The sequence below is a fragment of the Phalaenopsis equestris genome, unplaced genomic scaffold (assembly GCF_001263595.1).
Source record: "Phalaenopsis equestris unplaced genomic scaffold, ASM126359v1 Scaffold000002, whole genome shotgun sequence".
Taxonomy (NCBI): domain Eukaryota; kingdom Viridiplantae; phylum Streptophyta; class Magnoliopsida; order Asparagales; family Orchidaceae; genus Phalaenopsis; species Phalaenopsis equestris.
The window spans coordinates 40,282,862-40,289,675 of record NW_018164444.1 but is presented as its reverse complement, the minus strand read 5'-3'; positions in this window follow the sequence as shown (position 1 = coordinate 40,289,675).

Sequence of the window (6,814 nt, the reverse complement as noted above, 5' to 3'; positions counted from 1 at the left end):
TATATATATATATATATATATATATGCTAAAATGCAAAGAAAAAGATGTTGAGTTACAGCTCTTAAAAGATCAGAGGTGAAAGTTTACGAGATACTCTAATTGTAGTGTGTTTTGGAGATCTCATCTATGTAAGTGATACAATAATATGCCGCCACAAAGGGAACTTATCAAGACCCTAAAACACATATGAATTAAGATGAAGGTGCATGGTTTCTAAAGTACACCATTGAGTATTTATAGCAATGGTGTACTTTATGAATTAAGATGAAGGTACATGTTTCATAGCATGTATGTACCAAATGATATGATAATTTATATATCTAGTAAACTTCGATTACTAAGGTATTTTTTTATTGTTAATTGTTTTTATACTTAGTGAAAGTTCAAACTTAGAAGATACTTTCACTAATGCATGATAAAAAGTTATAAAAATGACAAATTTAATTTGTTATCATTTTCAACTCCAATTTTTTTTTATTGGGGAGAAATTGTTATAATTAAAATGAGGAATAATAAAAAAGTTATAGTTATAACATGAAAACGTTATAAGTTAATAATGTCTAAAATAAATTATTAATAATATTAGATGTTAATGTTAAACGTATAAAATAAATTTAAATTAAAGGTAAATAAATGATAAATATATAACTTAAAGTAACTTCTGTTAACGACTATAAATCATAAATATCATTTATTATTTTGTTTCTTATCTTTCAATTATAAATAGATGAGAATATGCAGTTCGAACACTATGGAGCAATTCAAAAACTTAGTTGATTTTGGAAGCATCATTCAAGATCACACTCAGGAGGCTTGCGACCATATACATGCATTGAAGTAAAGTGGCTACATTGTGAGTGCATCAATGAAGTATTCATTGAAGGCTTCCTGAAGGGGACTCAAGTGGTGCACTATCGAACTAAAGCTGACATCAAGGGACTCTCTCTAAACCAAATCTTTGGTGGAATGGTGGTTCGGTTTCAGCTTGAAGTAGGTTATGACCCTCGGGTTGGCCCAATTTTGATTAGGGATGTCTTCATGAGGCTTAGGGAAACATTTTGGAAGAATTGGTTTGAAGGTTTGGTAGGGATCATGTCATACACGAATTTTGCCCTGGATTTGGATTGAGAAATTATGGCTTCACAGAGAGTTTAAGGTTTTGGGGAGGGGGAATCTACTGCCTATGCCTTGGAGAAGATTACATCTCTTGGGGGCCAGAGGTTTGGGATTTTGATTGGAGAGCCCCATTATTCTTCATGGGTCTCGAGTTTGCTCTTTATACGGTCATGGGAGGATAAGGAAGAGGCCAAAGGTGAGCTGAAAAGGTTGTTATGATTCCTTAGATAATTTGCAGAAGCATGGGGAGGAGTTATGGTGGGAATTTTCCATTTTGGATGCTTTGGCCAAGGTGGCTCCAATGGATGAAGAAGGAGGATTTCATGGCATAGGGGTGTTGGAGAGGGGTGGAGGTGAGCTATGCTGGACTTGGCAGAAGTTCTGCTTGGCCCAAGCATGAAGAGGCTTGGGTCACTTGGACTAAGGTGCCAAGTATGAGGGGGAGTAGGTAAGCATAACTTCTTTTGTCCCCTCTCCCATATTTTAATTTTGATTTTGGTCTCATTTGCGTTAAATAATGCACGTGTCAATTAAATCCCTGGTGGGTTGGTTAGGGTTTAGGAAGACCTTTTAAGAGATGGGTTATGGGCTTGGACCATGGGTTTTAGATTATACTTTTAGGATTAAACCTAGGTCTAATGGGTTTTAAATTCATCCTCTTTAATTAATTAATAATTAATCAATTATGAGAATAAAATAACCATAAGACCATGAGTTGACCATTTAGACCATATGTTAACCAATTAGACCATGTGTTGACCTATTAGACCATGGGTTGACTAGAATGATCAATTTGACCATATGAGGATTGGGTTGTCGTAGGGTCAATGTGGTGTGAAGCAATCAATTTGGTCAATTTTTGGATTTTAGGTGTTTCGGGTGGTGTTATTTTGAGTATTATCAACATGATATTGTACTGTTATTAGCAAGAGATCACGATAGTGGTGTTATTGCGACAATACTGCGCAAAACTGTAGTGTTATTGGCTAGGAATCGCGGGAGCAGTGCTATTGTGGTACTACCGTTGTTGTATTACGGTTGTATTTGCGCGGTACCGCGGTGTCATCGCAGAATTGCGGCAGTGTTATTGTGGTATTATTGCGGTTGTATTGGCGCAGCATCGCAGTGTCATTGCAGAATTACGATTGTGCTATTATGGTAGTACCGCAGTTATATCGGCGCGAGCGGCGTTTTGTTGGCGTTATTGGCTTGAGTGGAGTCTAAATCAAGTCCAAACCTAGCCTAAACACTTTTCCCACTTCGATTCGACTTATATACATATGGCATAAGACAATCAATGGTTTAGTGAGTTTTTAAAGATTGTCATGATAGAATTTGGTATACAAATTTGGCAAAATTGGGTTTGATTTTTGATTTTGGGTGGAAGCCAATAGACTATACTCTAATTTTAAAGCCCAATGGACTCTTTAAACCCTAATTTTTTAATTAATTAATTCAGATTAAAATAATTAAAAGAAACGGTTGACCATATAGCCACAAGGTTAACCACATATTGGTGGTGATCATATGGTAAGAGGTGATCATGTAAGGGTTAAATTTGGCCATACAATTAGGGTTGTCAAAAAAGCTCGTTTTTCTCGAAGCTCGTGTTCGAGTCGTTATGTAGCTCGTGTTCGGCTCGTTCGTTAAGTAAATGAGCTGAACATGAACAAATTTTGAAAGCTCGAATTATAAACGAGCCAAACACAAACAACTCTTTATTTGTTCGTGTTCAGCTCGTTTTAGCTTAAAATAAAAAAAAAATTATATAACTATTTATATAATAATATTTTACATATATTATTAATGTAATAATATATTATATATATTTACATATAAATTTAAATCGTAACATCTCATGTGTTAATGTGATTTGTGTTTTATTTTGTATATATTTGGTCCAGGTTCAAATCTCACACTTTACATCTATTTTTTTCAATTTAATTTTAACGAGCTAATTTCGAGTTGAACACAAGCCGAAAACAAACACAAATATTTAAATCGAGCAGAACAAAAACACACTGTTGACGAGCTGATTTCAAACACGAGCTATTTTGAACGAGCTGAACACGAGCCAAGCCTGAGCTGGCTCAAGCTCGCCTCGTTTACAACCCTACATACAATTACCCAATTGGCCTAGGGTATGTCTTACACTTGGCAGTCAATTCAAGTACTCAACCCTAGTCAAAACCCTAAACGCACTCAACCAAAAGGATTGGGGGCTTGAGCTTGTATAGATGGTAGAGATAAGTCCTCACAAAAGTGAGGCAACACGTTGATCAATAAGATCAAGATGAATAAGGAATTCTGATATCTCTTACTCTTAATGAGCATGTTCAATAGTACTTCGCATCTTAATAGCCTCTCTAAGTTTAGTCATTTTATTTATGGCTCAGTCAATTTGGGTTCTTGCTCTACCAGGGTATATTCAATATAATATACCTGACTAGCTTGATGTGCTAGAGCACATCAAACTTATCAAACTTTACATATCTTTATTTCAATTAACTTCAATAATATCATGTGGGTTTAGTGCTCTTATTCCTCAATTAGAAATATATATATATATACACACACACACACACACACACATATACATATATATGTATATACATCTACATATAAGTATATATGTATGTATATATGTATAAATGTATGTGTGTGTGTGTGTGTATCCATGTATGTATATATGTATCTATGTATGTATGTATGAATGTATGTATATGTGTGTGTGCACACACACTTATGTTGTGTGTGTGTATCCATGTATGTATATATGTATGTATGTATGTATGTATGAATGTATGTATATGTGTGTGTGCACACACCCTTATGTGTGTTTGTTATGTGTGTTTGTTAAGTATGGTAAGCAAAACATGATAAAATAGATAAGTAAAGCATGACAATTTAGTTTTCATATTTTTTGGCTAGATGTAATGCAAGGCTTGCTATGATACAAGAACATTTTGAAATATTAATTAAAATTTCATAAAAAAAATAAAGATTTATATGCATGCCACTAATTTTTTATTTTATGTATTTACATTTTTAAAATCTAAACTTTCATTTTTTACTTACATGCACCTTGCATATACATGAAAATGTCTATTTTAGTATTTAAAAATTTAAATAGTGATCTTTTGATAAGATATGACATATTCGGGTGGTATAAATGTATAAAGTAGACTTTACATGTTAGATACAAAGGACTTGGGTAACATTTATGTAAATGCCCCTTAAATTAAATGCTATGAATTAGCCTCTATATACCTCATAACAAACCAGTGTTCTTAAATTCTAACCATAAATTTACCACATTTTTCTTATAAATAACAACCGTTCTATTGCTTCTTCATTGCAACAACTCAAATAAAAATTGAACATAATTGTCTTATGAGATGAACGTCTTAAAAATTTTTGCCTCGGATGGGAAGCAGGTGGTGGTGGATTGGCGGGTGGCTATGAAGTCTCAAACCATTGTAAACTTGGTTAAAAATAGTGGCAATTCTTTTGAGATACACATACCTCTTTTAACCTCATATATCCTCTCTAAAGTCTTCCACTACTGCCAGAATCACCTGCCCCACTTAATTGATAACGATGATATTATGGACTTTGACGATCAATTCATTGATGTTGATGCCAAAACCCTTGCTGATCTCAACTTTGTAATTAACCCTCATCCAATATCATTTTTCTTCTGTCAATGTTTTCTTATAATATTTGTTTTTTTTCTTTTTTCCTTGATGCTTTATCTAGGCAGCAAATTACTTAAAGTTGAACGACTTGCGGGATTTGGTAAGAGAAAAACTATCAAGCATTGTTAGAAGAGAAAAGCTTGAAGGAAATCCATCAACTTCAAACTTAGAGGATGATGAGTAGATTGGGAAGAACAAATGGTGCTGTTAAGATATGTCATACTATATTATATCTAATAATGCTCTTACTATGAGATGGCCATAGTCTTTGCACTGCGCTTCATTCCATGTTTAATAAACTTTCTTTTGAACTTCTTTTAACCATAGATGAAATAGGAAAATACATTGTATTGCTCTTATTGAGGCATAAAAAAGAGAAAAAAATTAAGAGTATTTTAAAATAAAAATAAATAGTGAAATATAATTAATTCTCATTTATAAGAAGTTATTTTTAATTTGAGGTTTAAAGCTTAAATTCTAATCTTTCTTCCAAAAAAACAAAAAAGGGGCATTTACATACATTGCACTCAATTCTTATGAATTTATGTATGTCATATCCAAACTTCTATTTTTGCACGCATATCACTCAATTATGTGGTATCACATTAAAAATAGTACTGATAATATTTTTTTAATGATCAAATTTATCTTTTCATACATAGATAAAGTGCTTTGCTTGTAAATATGAACGTTTAGATGTGAGATATGTATATATATTTTAGAAAAAATAAATTAATCTAAAACACTAACGGAAAGTTGTACATGTTGGTCCTGTCCACCAAAAAAAGCTTTAAATTGATATGTGATCAAACTTAATAAGTTTAAAGTGTCACACACAAAATTATGTCAGTTATATATATATATATATATAAGCATGGTATACTCAGATCAGTTGATTGGACATCTGCTTGTCAGTTGTAAGTCTCATATAATCTAGGGTTCGAATCCCCCCAAGTGTAGGGACTGGTACTCGTATCATAGCCTACAATCATTCCTTATTTGAAAAAATTATATATATAATATATATATAACAACAATCTTCACAGCGGTTAAAACAAGCTACGACGGCCGTTTAAAACGCCGTAAAACTTTCAACAAATCAAAGCAAAATAACAGTAAAAACAACTCCAGAAACTTCACATGGATAAGAGCAGAAAGAGCGTTCGTACCTGTACAACCACCAATATGTAGGTAAAATAAAGCCATAAATAGATGTGCAATAATATGAACTATTATGATTTGAGATGCCGACAGCAAGATAATGTAGCTAACATTGGTGCCAGCAATTTAAGCTTTTTTCAGAGCAGAAAAAGGAAAGAAAAAAAAAAAAACAACTTCAGAAGGGTAATAAGATATCATGTGATTGATTCAATCAGTAATATATGTATATATATATATATACTCTGAAAATTCATTCCTTAGCAAAGCTACGTAATGAAGTACTTCAGAATGCATCTCAGACTTCCAATTATTTCTGCAATGTAGCATTCTCAATAAAGTATGAATATTTCCTGAAATTTAAATATGCATTCAAATAAGGGTGATAAAAAATCAAATGCTTGAAACTTGCTCAAAATTTGAGTGGAGTTAGAATTGATTCAACTCAATTCAAATAAGTTCTGATTTACATTTCCTTCCAGTTGATTTTGAGCTTAACCATGGTAACCTAAAATTTATCAAATCATCTCAAAAAAAATTATAGCACAGTTCTAAAAATGATAGCTAGCATGGCAATGGTTGAAGAATATTGCCTTTAAGTGAGAGGTCGTTGGTGTGAGATCATCACAACCGCATAAAGTTTTTAATCACAACAATTAGATACTACATATAGGGACATTTGTATACATACCCCACAATTCTTATATATTTACATATCTAACAGCTAAAATTAATCAAGAATTTGTTTAATATTGTAAAGTGACAAAAATAGTTGCTATATATATATATATATATGTATGTATGTATGTATATATATATATATATATATATATATATATAT